The sequence below is a fragment of the Lepisma saccharinum genome, chromosome 7 (genome assembly GCF_977018435.1).
Source record: "Lepisma saccharinum chromosome 7, izLepSacc3.1, whole genome shotgun sequence".
NCBI classification, from domain to species: Eukaryota; Metazoa; Arthropoda; class Insecta; order Zygentoma; family Lepismatidae; genus Lepisma; species Lepisma saccharinum.
Genome location: NC_139235.1, coordinates 32,992,460 through 33,012,158, shown reverse-complemented (window position 1 = coordinate 33,012,158; position 19,699 = coordinate 32,992,460). Strand labels below are relative to the sequence as shown.

At 41.3% G+C, this 19,699-nt stretch overlaps 1 protein-coding gene across 1 annotated transcript in view; it reads left to right on the top strand.

Moving 5' to 3' along the window:
• The first annotated feature begins 1,479 nt into the window (after positions 1 to 1,479).
• Positions 1,480 to 19,699, top strand: part of LOC145990178 (uncharacterized) — a 185,970-nt gene continuing 167,750 nt past the window's right edge. The window contains exon 1 of the mRNA XM_083125840.1: positions 1,480 to 2,064. The gene's annotated coding sequence lies outside the window, so the exon portion shown is untranslated. The remainder of the gene's footprint in view (positions 2,065 to 19,699) is intronic.

The window sequence follows — 19,699 nt, the reverse complement described above, 5'->3', positions numbered from 1 at the left end:
AACAAAACCGAATAGATATTATGATGTATTGTTTTGACATATCGACGTTAAAGTACAAGCGTAACTCTTACGCTGTTGATTTCTTAATTAATTTCTAATTTTATCACAGTCTGTGTGGTATTTGAAAGAGGGATTGCAAAATTTCGTTTTTTTCTCCTAATATTTTTTGTCTCGACCATGATATCTATCTAGAGTTTTGTCTTTCTTTGCTACGAGTATATTGTCCAAGGAACAACATTCCTCGTCGTCGAAAAGTCTCTGCTCTAATGGATAGTATAAAACTTGATGTCATCATGTAGTGCATTTTGGGAAGAAACAACACGAAGTCCAGCAAACAGATTCGCAGGTATTTAGGAAAGCGTAAATTTCAAGAGAAAATTTGCGATATTTTATACATAAACATTCCAAATTTGATCATGATAATCATACCTTGAATCACTGCGTCAAAGACCATACGCTCAATGCTTACCCGGCTTGTTTTCAACGCACGATCTGATCTGTTTGCCGGTAAATGGCAGCGAACGTTATTTCGCGCAATGAATTCTGGGTTGTGTCGCTGAATATAATCCATTCTGGTCAGAATGTTGTAGTGAGCCTCGCGCAAGTCCATGAAGTGAAACAAAAGAGCTAGATATACCTTTTGGTTCCAAATGGGAGAGGGTCCAAAAGTGGGCACTGTGTTGTCACTTGTCATAATAGACGTTTCGGGCATTGTTCTCGTCTGGAAGGGCAGAGGCATTTCAAAACCTGTGGTAGTTCTTAAACCTCTTGAATAAATGTCAGTGGCAGTGCAGATGCATAAGAATTCAATAAATGAATGCCCTACCCAATCGCAGTGTTGCAGTAATTTCATTGAGTCACTCAAGGCGAAGATCAGTACACACCTTCCTTGACTGACTCAAGGGTCAACACATCCGCTTTCTACTTGCCTACAAAATTGACAAATGTTCATTGACAGCCGTAGGTTGAAACCTTGCTGCTTCATTGTGCTTCTTCCTTTATCCATTTCACCCGATTATCATTCATCGTCATCGTCACGACTAACCCATAGCTTAAATAGAGTGACGTTAAAGATACAAATACAACAAATCAGTCCGCTCAATGAGCGAAAGCCCTGCTCAGGGAGCATTTATTTGATACTTGACCCGCCTCTAGCAAAATTGCAGTGCAGGGCTTAGGAAAATCGTGCGAAGGGTGTACGCAAAGGTGACAAAATGGGGGCGGAGACGCATTACAATGCGTTATGTATGCGAAATTAACGCACGTGCGTGAGGTGATTATTATCTCTCATGCGTGCGGTCTTCCTTGCATTGAAATGTTTCCGGAGCCTGCGCGTGAGAGCCGGTTCGAAAAACTGCCCGTGACGTCACCGTGACGCAACGCCGTCTGAGGCGGAGCGATCGCCAGCGAGAGAGGAGCTAGAGCTTCAAAAGTATCTCCTCGAGTCTAGTGACCCGCATTTCAAACCAGTGGGTCAGATATACTCGCGACTGCCAACCGGCTTGTTCTCTTTCCTTGTAGTTCGACCGCGGCGCCGGTGCCTTTTTCATTCAGAAACTTTTTTACTCCTGCCATGCGTTAATTCCACTTCCCTCCCCGGTCTTTCGAGTCCGCCAGACAACTTCGAGCTCTACCATCGTCTGCTGGAACCAGACAATACCCAAGCGTTCGACGAAAAATCATCTCCATTTGAAAAAGGCATCGATGATCTTATACTTATACAATCAGTGGAGGTAACTTTCAATGAGAAGTCACTTAAATAACAAGGATTTGACTCCATTGTCACCAGCACTGTAAAATTTATTAACTTTTTCGAGAGCAAGTAAATTACTAGTGCAAACTTTTCAATTTGACTTACAAGTAACCAGTTCAGAATGAAGTTACGACCGTGTGAATGAAGTTCTGATTGTGTGACATCTATTGGTGCAATTGTAAGCTAGTGACCAGCGACAGTTGTGTCTTGAAGTGTTGTGTTAAGATATATATAACTAAGAACAACGCATCTTAAAGGCATCATTTAATTATTAGGAAGTTCGTTGGAAGAGAAGGAACACAATATTCAAGGTAAGAAGCAATATATTATGATCATTTTTATTTCGTCAGTTCCGTGTTATTTCTCTATTGAGAGCTTATTTTATCTAGACTACAGAATGAACATGTTTTACCTTTGCTTACTTCGTCAAGCATGGTTGCAATTAGAACACGTTCATGCGAAGAATGTTTTTCGTATTAATGGATATGAAATTTTGATTTGCAATATGGAGCGAGTCTTTAGTACTTTTGGCCAGGAATTACAACATGTGAACTTCACAGTGTCATAGCAAATCTTCATATCAACAAGTATAACTCCAAATGTAAGCTGTATTACGGACGAAATGTAGTTAGCTATTCACCTTTGATGGTTTTACTTGCTTTCAGAGTTCTTTGTCTAAGAACTAACTGTTCACGAAATATTTGAGTTCCTTTATCAACGCCAGTGCATTAGTCGGTATGATTTTTTAAATTAAAGGTGAAGAAAATAAAACGTGCAGTGGTCACTTAGTCCTTGCTTAAGAATTAAGTAAGGGGAGATCTGTACCGATTTCAAATTAACTTATGTGGCATCCTCGTCTTGATTTAAATTTTATGACGTGGTAGAATTGTCAAATTTTAACAGATTTTTTCTCTCACCAAGTTGAATACACAAAGGTGGGACCTTACACTTTGTTCCTGTTTGGGGATTTTTTTTGTGACATTTGTTTAAAGCTCAGGTTGTGATGTGCCTAATTTCAAATCAAGGTTTTTGCAGGAAAGCTGAACTTAATGCATAGGTATGTGGAGAATTAATCGCATAAAAAGGTTGTTGTATAGAACTATTAATCTCCACGTAATATCGCCAGTGTTAGTCGAATATTTCAGACCCACCTTATATAACTACACAATTTTTATTAAGTTACAAAATTAAAAAGCAAATTTTACCAAATGGAATTTGACAACACTTTTGACTAGATAAAATCGTTAACTGTCTTTAACTAGTTGAAAATAATTTCAACTCATTTGGTAAAACTAGCTTCAACAAGTTAAAACCAGTACGAACTCAGAGTTTTAGGGCCTCCCCAATGTTGTCACCGCCTTGTAATTAAGGCGTCCCGGATTCGATACCCGGTACAGACACAGCACATTTTAAATTGTAGGCCCAGTCCTGATTGACCTATCTGTGCATGAAGTGTACTTAAAACTTTAAAACATCTCAATTGGAGTTTTAATGGTTTTATGTACAGGGTGTTGCGGTACAATATCGACAGATTTTGGCAGCGCATAGTGGATATCTAGGCGAAGAGCTATTCTTGGTGACGTTTTACGCGTTGAGGCTCGTTTCGGATTGAACAAACCCTAAAAAAACATTTTTTTCATCTTGTATGGATCTAATATTCATAGTTATTGTTGCTACTTGCATTTTTTCTGTTGGAAAACATTAATATTTATTGTGCGCTATGGAAACAGTTATGCTATCAGCGGCATTACAGGGTTTATCCCATCTCCCTTCTGTAAATTATGTTGATGTACCTAGGTATTTTATGCTATTTCCTTTAAAAAAACTTTCATAAGTTTTGTCCCGTAGACTGCACCCATCAAAAGCATTGCCCTCAATGACCACGTTGTCTGTCCATATGTTACAAAAATGCCATTTTCTGATAGAAGAAATAAAGGACAGCGGTAACGACGAATCTGTCTTGCATTGCTGTATACATGATGAAAGGATTTTTTTTCAGAACTCGTGGTTCAAAATGAGGCAAGCCTGAATGAACGAAATGTTATGAAGTTGTTAGCCTCGTTATTTACGCGCTGCGAAAACTTGTCGGTATTGTATACCGCAACACCCTGTATATAAAATCCATTAAAACTCGAATTGTGTTAATAAAATTCGTGACATAGGAGATTCTTAGGGGGCAACACTAAAGCAGTGTATGCTGGTGGGAGTGAGACCATGTTAGGAAATTGTGCGAGAGTTTCCATTTTGTTTTAATATTTTCTTCACGTTATTGTTAATAATAATAACAACAGTGTTTGATAAGTTACTTTTAAAAGTATCTTACTTACACTTGCCGTTACTATTACAATTAGACTACTACTGTGCCTCCCCGATGACGTAGTGGTAACATCGTCGCCTTACAATTTAGGATCTCGGGTTCGATATCCAGTAATGGCACACAGTGGTTCGGATCCTACTTTCAACTGTAGGTCCGACACCGATTGGCCTATCTGTGCATAAAGTGAACCTGAAACTCAATTTTACAGTTACTTTATTCAAGATAAGATATAACTCGCATAACATAATTCGTCTCTTCCTCGTAGTACACCTTGGACTGCGTTGTTTTTAGTCTAACGAGAGACTGGCGTCTTAAAGCTTGACGTCCACTGAGACACGGAGAAGCGCGGCAACAGACGCGTTTCCGTTATATAACATTTAAGGATAACCTGCGGACTTCTGACACGGAAATTCCCGCTTCGGTTCCGTGCGTTTCTCTGTCGTGGGCGTTACACAATTTGATTTCAATAGAAGAAGACAACAGAAGTTCTGTTGAATTTCTGTTGCCGCGTTTTACCGCGTCTCAGTGATCGTTAAACTTAACTCACAGCCGTATAATTCTCTATGGCACTTGTGTTGCGTCCTGTTTATGTATGTTTGTGATTGTCCTTTCGTCAATTTCATCTTAAACCATTCATCCTCAACTTCATGATTAGCCAAAATTGACAGAAAAGCGAAGTAAAATAAAGCAATCAATAAATCATAACGTGTTTCGTGCATGAATTCAATCGTTGATGCCATTGGTGACAAACAATTAACAAATTTTAATTAAATTATAATATCGTATTTTAAATGTAAGAACTATAAAGAGTAATAAGATTCAAAGCAACAGTCTAAATTTGAAAATCAATATTAGCATTTTGTTTTTTTAGCATACTATAATTTTGTTAATCCAATGGTTTTTATGCATAACTAGTTTTCGTCAATTCATTATGTTCTGTCTCTTTCAACTGTTCATTTTATGTACTTCTATATCTTATTTCGAGCAGCCCTTACTGTTACAACTTCGCTGTTATTTGTGTATACACAAAATTCGGTTTAATAACGAAGGTATTAAATGTATTCAAATACAAACACTTATTGAGTTATCGTAAACCTAATCCAAGTTCATACTCTATGTCAAGGAAACATTTGAACATTGAAATAAAGTACGATCTTCGTACAATACCTGAATTTGTTATAGGTTATTAGCTTATTAAAGTGGGACCTTCATAACTCGAACCTCAACATCTCGAATTCCTTGATAAGTCGAATTTTTTGTAATCCCATTGAATTATCCATAACACTCAATACTAATTTTACCTCAACAACTCGAATAAAACCTTGATAAGACGATTTTTTTTACAGTGCATGGGATGCCGTTCGAGCTCTATGAGTCGAAGTTAAATTCTAATCACCTCTATAACTCGAAGTTGTAGTCGCACGGACCTCAATAAGTCGAAATGTAGGGTGCGTACGTACAATGTCAGGTGATCAACAATCGTGTCGGGACTTGAACTCCCCCACCCTGCCGTGTATGTAACCATCATAGTTAATATGTTTAGACCTTTATAACTCGAAGTCGGCAATTTTGACCCTCAATAACTCGAACCTTGGTAAGTCGAAATCCTTGATACCTCGATTTTTTTCTTGTTCCCCTCAGGTTCGAGTTATCAAGGTGCCACTGTATTTAGTCAACCATTATTACATTTTTTAAAATAATGTAATGTACTGAAATATTCTAATTGTGAACTGAAGTTACTTTTGCAATACAGCCACCCTTCGTGGAGGCGTAGTTAGTTGAAGGCAATGCGCAAGGGGTCATGATTAAAATCCTGGATAAGGTATGAATGTATCATCGTCGCCTTGTAACCAAGGGGTCCTGGGCTCGATACCCTGTGACGGTACATAGTGGTTCGGATCTCACTTTAAACTGTAGGTCCAGTCCTGATTAGACTTCTGTGCATAAAGTGGACTTAAAACAACAATTCAAACTGAAATTAAATGAGGGAATGTGAGACAGCTTTGGGGACAGTGGTTTATTAACTGCTAGGGTATTGCGATAAACTCCATACACCGGGGTTTTTCAAACTTTTAGCTGCCGTGCCTCTCATCCGCTGCCAAAATCCGCACGTGCCTCCCTTCAATAATAATAATAGATAAATATATGTGATCTGACCATGAAAGATCAACACAAATTCTCTTCGTGTGTTTGTTTACTGTTGGTACAGGGTCCACGAAGTTAATAGTAAGTTGTGTTTTATACAGCAATGATACACTTGTAAGTTGAATTGCATCTTCCACCAATATGCTGCATAAAGAAACAAACTCATGGAGTACTAATTGAGGCGAGTGTACATGTACAAGTACAGTAAAACCTCGTTAATCCGGACTAATGGGGGGGGATAAGTTGGCCGGTTTAAGGAAAGTCCGGGTTAACTTCAATAACCTAAAAGAACAGTAGAAAGTGCATTATAACTTCGTTTATAGCGACAAAACGTGTTTATTATGGTGTATTTAAAGGGCATAGGCCTAAATACACTATACACTACAGTAATACAGTACAGTAAAGTGTAAAGCAATACTGTACATTCAGTGCGATTGTTGACTTCTAGCCACATTTAAAACCTTGCATTCTGCTGCTTTTTTTCTTGCCTTTTGCCTGTCCTGATTAAGCGAAGTCCGGCTTATCGGGGTCCGCATTAACGAGGTGTTACTGTAATGCAGATATAATGTGTGTGATCAATACAGGCGGTGTATGGTTTTTTAATGTTTATAAGCTGGTGTCATTTCATTCAGACATACGATATTCATGAGATAAAAGGGTAAGAAAAGCTGGATTACATAATATTAAAAAGTCATACAGGATTCAATTGTTCTAACAATGTGATCAATGTACGAAAGCAATCATCATCAATGATTTCATCCTTAATCTTTCTCTTGCAAAGCACCAACTTCCTTTCTAAGGCAGCCAACTTGTCTGATAGTTTCAGGATTACCTTGTATATGCGTACCTTGTAGAGGTAAATTCAGAACATTCAGTGTGTTGGAAATATCAGAAAGGGATGCCAGATTCTGTCCAAAGACACTATCAATGGAGCTTGAAGTAGAGGCGTGGTTTTCTTCTACAAGGTGCGAGTGTTCCTGCTTCAGTTTATAAACACGGGAGATGACATTGCAGATGGGCAACCAGCGTGAGTTGCAATGATACAGATGGAAAGAAATCATGTAAGCTTTTCTGGCAGCAAATGATGAAAAGATTCATATATTTTTGTAAATACATTTTGAATTTTCAGAAAAATGAAATATTTTTTCCGAAGTTCTCGCGCCTCCCCAGAGAGGCGAGCTTCACAGTTTGAATGCCACTGTCATATACCATTAGGGTTTGCATCTCATAAATTGTTATCATTCCTTTTTAAGTTGTATGATTTTGAGTCTTAATTTTGAGTCAGACGACTAGATTTTCAACTTTTCCGACTAGGTATGATGCATTAAATGCCAAATGGCGTCTAAATGTCAAGGTCCAGTTTCCTGCACTGCAACATACCATAAAACAATAAACACACGTTCATTCCAGTGCCTCTTCGGCCAGGGAAAGTCGCTCGCGCTGACTTCTCTGTAAGTTTAATGGAAGGGAAAAAGCGACCATGCGGGTGTGATATTACTCGCTTTCTTGTTTTTCCTTCTCTATATAATTAGACTTAAGTATTTCCTCTTAACTGGGTGCTTCGTCGCTTGAAGAGGAAAGGACTTTCTCGCGTGAATTTGCATGTCCTGAAGACGCGACTCATTGCTTTCCTCGTCGCACTCGAGAAGTTACAACCATGTAAGTTAAGATCTTCTCATATCTGATAAACTGCATTTATAAGGTTCCGGAAAGTTCAAGGTTAACAAACGTTTAGGGTGTTGAACGCGAGTAAAGTTTCGGGAAGTTGAACGCGAGTATAGTTTCGGGAACTTCAAGGCGAGTAACGTTTCGGGAAGTTGAAAGCGAGTAAAGTTTCGGGAAGTTGAAGGAGAGTAAAGTTCCTGGAAGTTGAAGGCGAGTAAAGTTCCGGGAAGTTGAAGGCGAGTAAAGTTTCTGGAAGTTCAAGGCGAGTAAAGTTTCGGGAAATTGAAGGCGAGTAAAGTTTCGGGATATTGAAGGCGAGTAAAGTTCCGGGAATTTGAAGGCGAGTAACGTTTCGGGAAGTTGAAGGCGAGTAAAGTTTCGGGAAGTTGAAGGCGAGTAAAGTTCCGGGAAGTTGAAGGCGAGTAAAGTTCCGGGAATTTGAAAGCGAATTAAAGTTTCGGGAAGTTGAAGGCGAATAAAGTTTCGGGATGTTGAAGTCGAGTAACGTTTTGGAAAGTTGAAGGCGAGTAACGTTTTGGAAAGTTGAAGGCGAGTAACGTTTTGGGAAGTTGAAGGCGAGTAACGTTTTGGAAAGTTGAAGGGCGAGTCAAGTTTCGGGAAGTTGAAGTCGAGTAAAGTTTGGGGAAGTTGAAGGCGGGTAAAGTTCCGGGAAGTTGAAGGCGAGTAAAGTTCCGGGAAGTTGAAGGCGAGTAAAGTTCCGGGAAGTTGAAAGCGAGTAAAATTCCGGGAATTTGAAGGCGAGTAAAATTCCGGGAATTTGAAGGCGAGTAAAGTTCCGGGAAGTTGAAGGCGAGTAAAGTTTCGGGAAGTTGAAGGCGAGTAAAGTTTCGGGAAGTTGAAGGCGAGTAAAGTTTCGGAATGTTGAACGCGAGTATAGTTTCGGGAACTTCAAGGCGAGTAACGTTTCGGGAAGTTGAAAGCGAGTAAAGTTTCGGGAAGTTGAAGGAGAGTAAAGTTCCTGGAAGTTGAAGGCGAGTAAAGTTCCGGGAAGTTGAAGGCGAGTAAAGTTTCTGGAAGTTCAAGGCGAGTAAAGTTTCGGGAAATTGAAGGCGAGTAAAGTTTCGGGATATTGAAGGCGAGTAAAGTTCCGGGAATTTGAAGGCGAGTAACGTTTCGGGAAGTTGAAGGCGAGTAAAGTTTCGGGAAGTTGAAGGCGAGTAAAGTTCCGGGAAGTTGAAGGCGAGTAAAGTTCCGGGAATTTGAAAGCGAATTAAAGTTTCGGGAAGTTGAAGGCGAATAAAGTTTCGGGATGTTGAAGTCGAGTAACGTTTTGGAAAGTTGAAGGCGAGTAACGTTTTGGAAAGTTGAAGGCGAGTAACGTTTTGGGAAGTTGAAGGCGAGTAACGTTTTGGAAAGTTGAAGGGCGAGTCAAGTTTCGGGAAGTTGAAGTCGAGTAAAGTTTGGGGAAGTTGAAGGCGGGTAAAGTTCCGGGAAGTTGAAGGCGAGTAAAGTTCCGGGAAGTTGAAGGCGAGTAAAGTTCCGGGAAGTTGAAAGCGAGTAAAATTCCGGGAATTTGAAGGCGAGTAAAATTCCGGGAATTTGAAGGCGAGTAAAGTTCCGGGAAGTTGAAGGCGAGTAAAGTTTCGGGAAGTTGAAGGCGAGTAAAGTTTCGGGAAGTTGAAGGCGAGTAAAGTTTCGGAATGTTGAAGGCGAGTAAAGTTTCGGGAAGTTGGCATTGGCAATGATCTACATATCATTATCATTGGTGTCATTATAAAAATAATGAGTGAATTTAAGCAGAATGAAATAACATACCTACAACAATTACGATAGTATAGATTACAATTATTACGATAATTACGATAGTATAGATCATTGTGCGAATTAAACCTTTTGCTTTGGGGGGGGGGGTGATGCCCACTCCAAGGCCTCCCACGGGAATTTTTCTCGGTCGGGCGGGTGGGGGTGGGTGTCACAGTAAGATTTCATACCTTGCACTTCAATCATAGAAACTTGTATTGTTGTTGTTATTATTGCTATATTATTATTACTTTACAAATCATAAAATTCAAGTTGAATTTAAAATGCTCTGGCACTGTATACAAGTTCAGACTCGAGTTTACTATTTAGATAGAAACTGGATTCGTCTCACTTCTTTTTCATAAATATCTATCACTTTGTTGATGAACAGTTCTTTGTCTTCTTGCACTTTTCACAAAGCACAGGTATCGAACAGATATAATTTAATCTAGTCCCTCATGGTACCTCTGCTCAAGGCTTTTACGTGCTGGAGGGTACTGTAAAAAACAAATACCTAATTGAATATGGCAGGGTGTGAAATATAGAGATCAGATCCCGACTTTTCGTAATCCGAAGCCAAGAAATTCCAAAGGATCTTATTTCAAAGAGGCTAATTCTTGATATTATCTGCACTATAAGTGTACACACTCCTAGTCAACGTGATTCTAATGTCTCTCATGTAAACGTTCTCTCGTTATTTTTTTGGACATGGCCACTAGAAGAATAAATTATAGTTAACTTAAAGAAACGAACGGATAGTATACACAACTAAATACATGCCCAGTCGAGGACATAAACCAGGAAACGTCGGTGACGAGATCGATCACCGAAGTGGAGATTTTGTCCTTGTGTGGGCAGATATTGTAAAATGTAAATCGTTATCTCAAAGAAACGCAGTTATCAGATTTCCACTACAAAGAAATTTTATTTAGTATTTGGTTCTTTGCGTGGTAACGAGTAGATTAATATTCAACTGTCTCTTTCTAAACATACCTTGTACTTCTTCACTCCACTGTAGCTCTGCTATCGGTATACTGAAGTTTAAATGCGCATTAGTAAAAATGCCACCACTATTACACAACTGTCTTGTTTAAATAAGAACTTGTCATCTTCTTGTCCTTTCAAGTATCTCCTACCATCCTACACATATTCAACTGTCTCTATCTAAACATACCTCGTACTTCTTCACTCCACTGTAGCTCTGCTATCGGTATACTGAAGTTTAAACATGCGCATTAGTAAAATTGCCACCACTAATTAATACACAACTGTCTTGTTTAAATAAGAACTTATCATCTTGTTGTCCTTTTCAAGTATCTCCTACCATCCTACACATTTTTCTGCAATTTCGAAGAAAATTCACTCCATCGGCAGTCACTAAACGGTTTGCACTATAGTGTTCTGCCTTTCAATGAAGCGAAAGGAATGTCAAATATCTGTTTAGCTTCAAGTTCTATAAAGACTTAAAATTGGTCACAATTCAGGATTAAGCGGCACACTGCCTTGATTATACCTAACCTAACTTAAACTAATATTTACAACCCTTAATCTAACTATATACAACCATGAACTCAACTATTTACAATCCGTAACCTAGCTATTTACATCACAAATTCAGGTAGATACCGCATGAAGCGGCTTAAGTCTCAATCAGGGTATATAATGTCACATCAGGTAAATTCTGTCCACATCAAAGAGGTTGTTTCTGTCGTCACCAAACGCAAGAGATGAAGTTTCTAATTGCAGAATAAAATGCTTGAAATTTCGACTTCTTCTTAGTACAAGCGGCCACGATATATTTAAGTTCAACTCGAAATAATTTTTCCAACCTTCGGCACGCCTTCTTTGCTTCCAACTGCTGATGCTTGACGAATTTTTTCCAAATCGTCTCCACTGGAGTCAAGAATTCCCAGAACGAACGCTTCAGCTGAAGTTTCCAATTCACACAAATGTTCATTGAATTTTGTCGTAATGGCATTCCCAGCTGCGTGCATCTTCATGGTAAGTTCACTTTCCAACTTCCAGTCCAAATGAAGTTCCTGATTTTCGTCAGGCAGGAAGAGGTTTTCTCGCGTGTCTTCCTGTGCAAAGAGTCATCTAATTTTGTGCTCACCTAGTTCAATTTCCACTTGAGGAAGAGCCCTTTGCATTTGGAGGCAGAGTCTTTCGTCTCTGCGTAGTCTCCATATTTTCGGCACGTCTAGTGTGTATCAGCCACTTTCCACCCCTCTCCGTAGATCTTCTTCCTACTTTCTCCTTCAGCCGTGTCATCCGGTGGTGCTTGTAGTGGAGGTTCTGATATTGTACTCAAGATGGCGTCTCCTTCGTCTCTGGAGCAGTGAAGTAACTCTGCGCGTGGTTCTTCTGCGACGGATGGTGCTAATCCTTTCAAATCTTCCACCGACGCCATCTCTAGTGCTAGTTGTTCAGCTTCCTGCACGTTTTGCAACATTGACATCCGCACAATCTTGAAATATCACTCAAAATACCAGCGATTTAGCTTCAATCTAATGAGCATGGACATGTACAGGTTTCCATGCAACGAGTTTCAACAATAGCAACCCGGATTATCTTTTCAAATAATTGAAACAAAGGGCTATTGTTAAAGGATTTATTCTAGCAAACTTACAATACGTCTATAAACTCGGAGAAATGTTAAATTGGTTGATCTATGATTTTTACCTAGATTTATAGCAGTACCTCTAACGATCAAAATTGGTAAAAATTACCATATTGGAACTAGATTTAAGTTTAGTTGCATTATGTTAGAGAAATGTTGAATTTCCATATGGATACACTAGCCTACGATTAAACTAAACTAGATTAAACATCTAATCAAGAAGATATTGCATAAGATTCTGCGATGTACATTGACCACGTAGCACTACAGTTGCATTGCCGCAGCCTCTCGATTGCTTGAACACTCGCAACCCGTAAACTACACTTGTGACGTCACAAGAACGAGAGAACAAAAGTTATTCCAGTCAGTCCAACAGTTGAAGTGCAGTCTTTTAAAAAGCACATTTTAAGTGTGACGATTAATGCACATAAAAACATAGATTGATAACTTTCTCTCGTGAAGGGGCAGTTGTCACCCCCTACTTTTTGCCCCCGCACCAAGACAAAGTAAACTATGTTATCTATGTCTCCATCACCCAGTTTTTGTACCCAATCACCACTACTAGCTGTCAGTTTTATTATTTCCTTCATTTCCATCATTTGATGTTGTTTCTATAATCTCGAGAATACTACAAGTTGATGTGGAGATAATAATAATAATAATAATAATCCATTGTCTTTATTAAGCGGGCCAGGTTCAGCCTAGGGCTGCTCTGCCAATGTAATATTACATACATATATGACAGGGAGCAGTAAACTACATGTAAAATGATACATATATACCTGGAAGTAATACACAAAATTAAATGGATACTCAAATGTGAAACTGCAAATACAAAAGACCATATAACTTGACAAGTTTAAAAACAAGACGCTGCAAATAGCTGTTGCGCAGCTCACATCACATTTCCCCACTCCACTTTTCGGAGCGACGTTGGTTCGCAGTGTTACAACCTGGAGGGAGGGGAATGGTCTGAGAATTTTCAACGAAATTTGTATTCTCTTTTTCCTGGTCTGTTTTCTACCTGTCGGAGTACAAAACTTCAGCTCACCTTTCGCCAACGACTCTTTTCCTTCTTTTAATAACTTAAACTCCGCGATGGCGCAGTGGTTGCGTCGTCGCCTTGTAATCAAGAGATCCCGGGTTCGATTCCCGGTGGAGGCACATAGTGGTTCGGATCCCACTTTAAACTGTACGCCCAGTATCGATTAGCCTTACTGTGCATAAAGTGGAACTAAAACAACAAATCAATCCAATCCAATTCTTTTAAAACTTGAGAAACCATCCATTTAGATACTCCCGTGGTGTCGATTGTGAACTCGACAACATTATACTTAAGTTTATGTAACTCCTTCTGATTTCGCAAATATGTTGCAACATTGTAAACAATTTCTCTGACCTGTCCTCTAAGGGGCTTTCCAGAGCAGATTGTGGATTTCGTTGGACTCGGCATGATTTGATTTTTGCATTTCAAAAATATGCAGCCAAGAATAAAGAGCAAGAACATTTCAGTGCTTTAAAAAAGAACACAGGCAAGCGTGTTATCAGATTGCCTTCTCGTAGTGATTGTTGTACGATAAACAAAATAAGCCCCACTCCACTCAGCTTTAACAAAAAACCAGGCCACTGCTCGATGTCGCATTCAGAAAATGAAGTCATTCCCCCAGTAGTTTCTCTTAGTTATAAACGTTAACGCACGTGCGTAATACTACAGTTTACGGTCCCCGTACCGCACGCATTTTCAAAGACCGGATTAAATCAAATGAAGCACTGATAAACTGATATGAGCCGGTGTAACGGGGAATTTGGACTCCGTAGAAAAGTGACTGTACAGTCAATTTTCTACGGAGTCCAAATTCCCCGTTTACGTGACGGGGAATTTGGACTCCGTAGAAAAATGACTGTACAGTCAATTTTCTACAGAGAAAAATGACTGCCCTTTTCAGTTCCCGTCAATTAAGCAGGGGGTAAAATATCCCCGTAGAAAAGTGACTGCCCCCTTAAATCCTGCTTATATTAAGAGGGGGTACAATTTCCCCGTAGAAAAGTGACTGCCCCCTTAAATCCTGCTTATATTAGGAGGGGGTACAATTTCCCCGTAGAAAAGTGACTGCCCCCTTAAATCCTGCTTATATTAGGAGGGGGTACAATTTCCCCGTAGAAAAGTGACTGCCCCCTTAAATCCTGCTTATATTAGGAGGGGGTACAGATTCCCCGTAGAAAAGTGACTGCCCCCTTAAATCCTGCTTATATTAGGAGGGGGTACAATTTCCCCGTAGAAAAGTGACTGCCCCCTTAAATCCTGCTTATATTAGGAGGGGGTACAGATTCCCCGTAGAAAAGTGACTGCCCCCTTAAATCCTGCTTATATTAGGAGGGGGTATAATTTCCCCGTAGAAAAGTGACTGCCCCCTTAAATCCTGCTTATATTAGGAGGGGGTACAGATTCCCCGTAGAAAAGTGACTGCCCCCTTAAATCCTGCTTATATTAGGAGGGGGTACAATTTCCCCGTAGAAAAGTGACTGCCCCCTTAAATCCTGCTTATATTAGGAGGGGGTACAGATTCCCCGTAGAAAAGTGACTGCCCCCTTAAATCCTGCTTATATTAGGAGGGGGTACAATTTCCCCGTAGAAAAGTGACTGCCCCCTTAAATCCTGCTTATATTAGGAGGGGGTACAGATTCCCCGTAGAAAAGTGACTGCCCCCTTAAATCCTGCTTATATTAGGAGGGGGTACAATTTCCCCGTAGAAAAGTGACTGCCCCCTTAAATCCTGCTTATATTAGGAGGGGGTACAGATTCCCCGTAGAAAAGTGACTGCCCCCTTAAATCCTGCTTATATTAGGAGGGGGTACAATTTCCCCGTAGAAAAGTGACTACCCCTTAAATCCTGCTTATATTAGGAGGGGGTACAGATTCCCCGTAGAAAAGTGACTGCCCCCTTAAATCCTGCTTATATTAGGAGGGGGTACAATTTCCCCGTAGAAAAGTGACTGCCCCCTTAAATCCTGCTTATATTAGGAGGGGGTACAGATTCCCCGTAGAAAAGTGACTGCCCCCTTAAATCCTGCTTATATTAGGAGGGGGTACAATTTCCCCGTAGAAAAGTGACTGCCCCCTTGAATCCTGCTTATATTAGGAGGGGGTACAGATTCCCCGTAGAAAAGTGACTGCCCCCTTAAATCCTGCTTATATTAGGAGGGGGTACAGATTCCCCGTAGAAAAGTGACTGCCCCCTTAAATCCTGCTTATATTAGGAGGGGGTACAATTTCCCCGTAGAAAAGTGACTGCCCCCTTAAATCCTGCTTATATTAAGAGGGGGTACAATTTCCCCGTAGAAAAGTGACTGCCCCCTTAAATCCTGCTTATATTAGGAGGGGGTACAATTTCCCCGTAGAAAAGTGACTGCCCCCTTAAATCCTGCTTATATTAGGAGGGGGTACAGATTCCCCGTAGAAAAGTGACTGCCCCCTTAAATCCTGCTTATATTAAGAGGGGGTACAATTTCCCCGTAGAAAAGTGACTGCCCCCTTAAATCCTGCTTATATTAGGAGGGGGTACAATTTCCCCGTAGAAAAGTGACTGCCCCCTTAAATCCTGCTTATATTAGGAGGGGGTACAGATTCCCCGTAGAAAAGTGACTGCCCCCTTAAATCCTGCTTATATTAGGAGGGGGTACAATTTCCCCGTAGAAAAGTGACTGCCCCCTTATATCCTGCTTATATTAGGAGGGGGTATAATTTCCCCGTAGAAAAGTGACTGCCCCCTTGAATCCTGCTTATATTAGGAGGGGGTACAGATTCCCCGTAGAAAAGTGACTGCCCCCTTAAATCCTGCTTATATTAGGAGGGGGTACAGATTCCCCGTAGAAAAGTGACTGCCCCCTTAAATCCTGCTTATATTAGGAGGGGGTACAATTTCCCCGTAGAAAAGTGACTGCCCCCTTAAATCCTGCTTATATTAGGAGGGGGTACAGATTCCCCGTAGAAAAGTGACTGCCCCCTTAAATCCTGCTTATATTAGGAGGGGGTACAATTTCCCCGTAGAAAAGTGACTGCCCCCTTAAATCCTGCTTATATTAGGAGGGGGTACAGATTCCCCGTAGAAAAGTGACTGCCCCCTTAAATCCTGCTTATATTAGGAGGGGGTACAATTTCCCCGTAGAAAAGTGACTGCCCCCTTAAATCCTGCTTATATTAGGAGGGGGTACAGATTCCCCGTAGAAAAGTGACTGCCCCCTTAAATCCTGCTTATATTAGGAGGGGGTACAATTTCCCCGTAGAAAAGTGACTGCCCCCTTAAATCCTGCTTATATTAGGAGGGGGTACAGATTCCCCGTAGAAAAGTGACTGCCCCCTTAAATCCTGCTTATATTAGGAGGGGGTATAATTTCCCCGTAGAAAAGTGACTGCCCCCTTAAATCCTGCTTATATTAGGAGGGGGTACAGATTCCCCGTAGAAAAGTGACTGCCCCCTTAAATCCTGCTTATATTAGGAGGGGGTACAATTTCCCCGTAGAAAAGTGACTGCCCCCTTAAATCCTGCTTATATTAGGAGGGGGTACAGATTCCCCGTAGAAAAGTGACTGCCCCCTTAAATCCTGCTTATATTAGGAGGGGGTACAATTTCCCCGTAGAAAAGTGACTGCCCCCTTAAATCCTGCTTATATTAGGAGGGGGTACAGATTCCCCGTAGAAAAGTGACTGCCCCCTTAAATCCTGCTTATATTAGGAGGGGGTACAATTTCCCCGTAGAAAAGTGACTGCCCCCTTAAATCCTGCTTATATTAGGAGGGGGTACAGATTCCCCGTAGAAAAGTGACTGCCCCCTTAAATCCTGCTTATATTAGGAGGGGGTACAGATTCCCCGTAGAAAAGTGACTGCCCCCTTAAATCCTGCTTATATTAGGAGGGGGTACAGATTCCCCGTAGAAAAGTGACTGCCCCCTTAAATCCTGCTTATATTAGGAGGGGGTACAATTTCCCCGTAGAAAAGTGACTGCCCCCTTAAATCCTGCTTATATTAGGAGGGGGTACAGATTCCCCGTAGAAAAGTGACTGCCCCCTTAAATCCTGCTTATATTAGGAGGGGGTACAATTTCCCCGTAGAAAAGTGACTGCCCCCTTGAATCCTGCTTATATTAGGAGGGGGTACAGATTCCCCGTAGAAAAGTGACTGCCCCCTTAAATCCTGCTTATATTAGGAGGGGGTACAGATTCCCCGTAGAAAAGTGACTGCCCCCTTAAATCCTGCTTATATTAGGAGGGGGTACAATTTCCCCGTAGAAAAGTGACTGCCCCCTTAAATCCTGCTTATATTAAGAGGGGGTACAATTTCCCCGTAGAAAAGTGACTGCCCCCTTAAATCCTGCTTATATTAGGAGGGGGTACAATTTCCCCGTAGAAAAGTGACTGCCCCCTTAAATCCTGCTTATATTAGGAGGGGGTACAGATTCCCCGTAGAAAAGTGACTGCCCCCTTAAATCCTGCTTATATTAAGAGGGGGTAGAATTTCCCCGTAGAAAAGTGACTGCCCCCTTAAATCCTGCTTATATTAGGAGGGGGTACAATTTCCCCGTAGAAAAGTGACTGCCCCCTTAAATCCTGCTTATATTAGGAGGGGGTACAGATTCCCCGTAGAAAAGTGACTGCCCCCTTAAATCCTGCTTATATTAGGAGGGGGTACAATTTCCCCGTAGAAAAGTGACTGCCCCCTTATATCCTGCTTATATTAGGAGGGGGTATAATTTCCCCGTAGAAAAGTGACTGCCCCCTTGAATCCTGCTTATATTAGGAGGGGGTACAGATTCCCCGTAGAAAAGTGACTGCCCCCTTAAATCCTGCTTATATTAGGAGGGGGTACAGATTCCCCGTAGAAAAGTGACTGCCCCCTTAAATCCTGCTTATATTAGGAGGGGGTACAATTTCCCCGTAGAAAAGTGACTGCCCCCTTAAATCCTGCTTATATTAGGAGGGGGTACAATTTCCCCGTAGAAAAGTGACTGCCCCATTAAATCCTGCTTATATTAGGAGGGGGTACAGATTCCCCGTAGAAAAGTGACTGCCCCCTTAAATCCTGCTTATATTAGGAGGGGGTACAATTTCCCCGTAGAAAAGTGACTGCCCCCTTAAATCCTGCTTATATTAGGAGGGGGTACAGATTCCCCGTAGAAAAGTGACTGCCCCCTTAAATCCTGCTTATATTAGGAGGGGGTACAATTTCCCCGTAGAAAAGTGACTGCCCCCTTATATCCTGCTTATATTAGGAGGGGGTATAATTTCCCCGTAGAAAAGTGACTGCCCCCTTGAATCCTGCTTATATTAGGAGGGGGTACAGATTCCCCGTAGAAAAGTGACTGCCCCCTTAAATCCTGCTTATATTAGGAGGGGGTACAATTTCCCCGTAGAAAAGTGACTGCCCCCTTAAATCCTGCTTATATTAGGAGGGGGTACAGATTCCCCGTAGAAAAGTGACTGCCCCCTTAAATCCTGCTTATATTAGGAGGGGGTACAGATTCCCCGTAGAAAAGTGACTGCCCCCTTAAATCCTGCTTATATTAGGAGGGGGTACAGATTCCCCGTAGAAAAGTGACTGCCCCCTTAAATCCTGCTTATATTAGGAGGGGGTACAATTTCCCCGTAGAAAAGTGACTGCCCCCTTAAATCCTGCTTATATTAGGAGGGGGTACAATTTCCCCGTAGAAAAGTGACTGCCCCATTAAATCCTGCTTATATTAGGAGGGGGTACAGATTCCCCGTAGAAAAGTGACTGCCCCCTTAAATCCTGCTTATATTAGGAGGGGGTACAATTTCCCCGTAGAAAAGTGACTGCCCCCTTAAATCCTGCTTATATTAGGAGGGGGTACAGATTCCCCGTAGAAAAGTGACTGCCCCCTTAAATCCTGCTTATATTAGGAGGGGGTACAATTTCCCCGTAGAAAAGTGACTGCCCCCTTATATCCTGCTTATATTAGGAGGGGGTATAATTTCCCCGTAGAAAAGTGACTGCCCCCTTGAATCCTGCTTATATTAGGAGGGGGTACAGATTCCCCGTAGAAAAGTGACTGCCCCCTTAAATCCTGCTTATATTAGGAGGGGGTACAATTTCCCCGTAGAAAAGTGACTGCCCCCTTAAATCCTGCTTATATTAGGAGGGGGTACAGATTCCCCGTAGAAAAGTGACTGCCCCCTTAAATCCTGCTTATATTAGGAGGGGGTACAGATTCCCCGTAGAAAAGTGACTGCCCCCTTAAATCCTGCTTATATTAGGAGGGGGTACAATTTCCCCGTAGAAAAGTGACTGCCCCCTTAAATCCTGCTTATATTAGGAGGGGGTACAGATTCCCCGTAGAAAAGTGACTGCCCCCTTAAATCCTGCTTATATTAGGAGGGGGTACAATTTCCCCGTAGAAAAGTGACTGCCCCCTTAAATCCTGC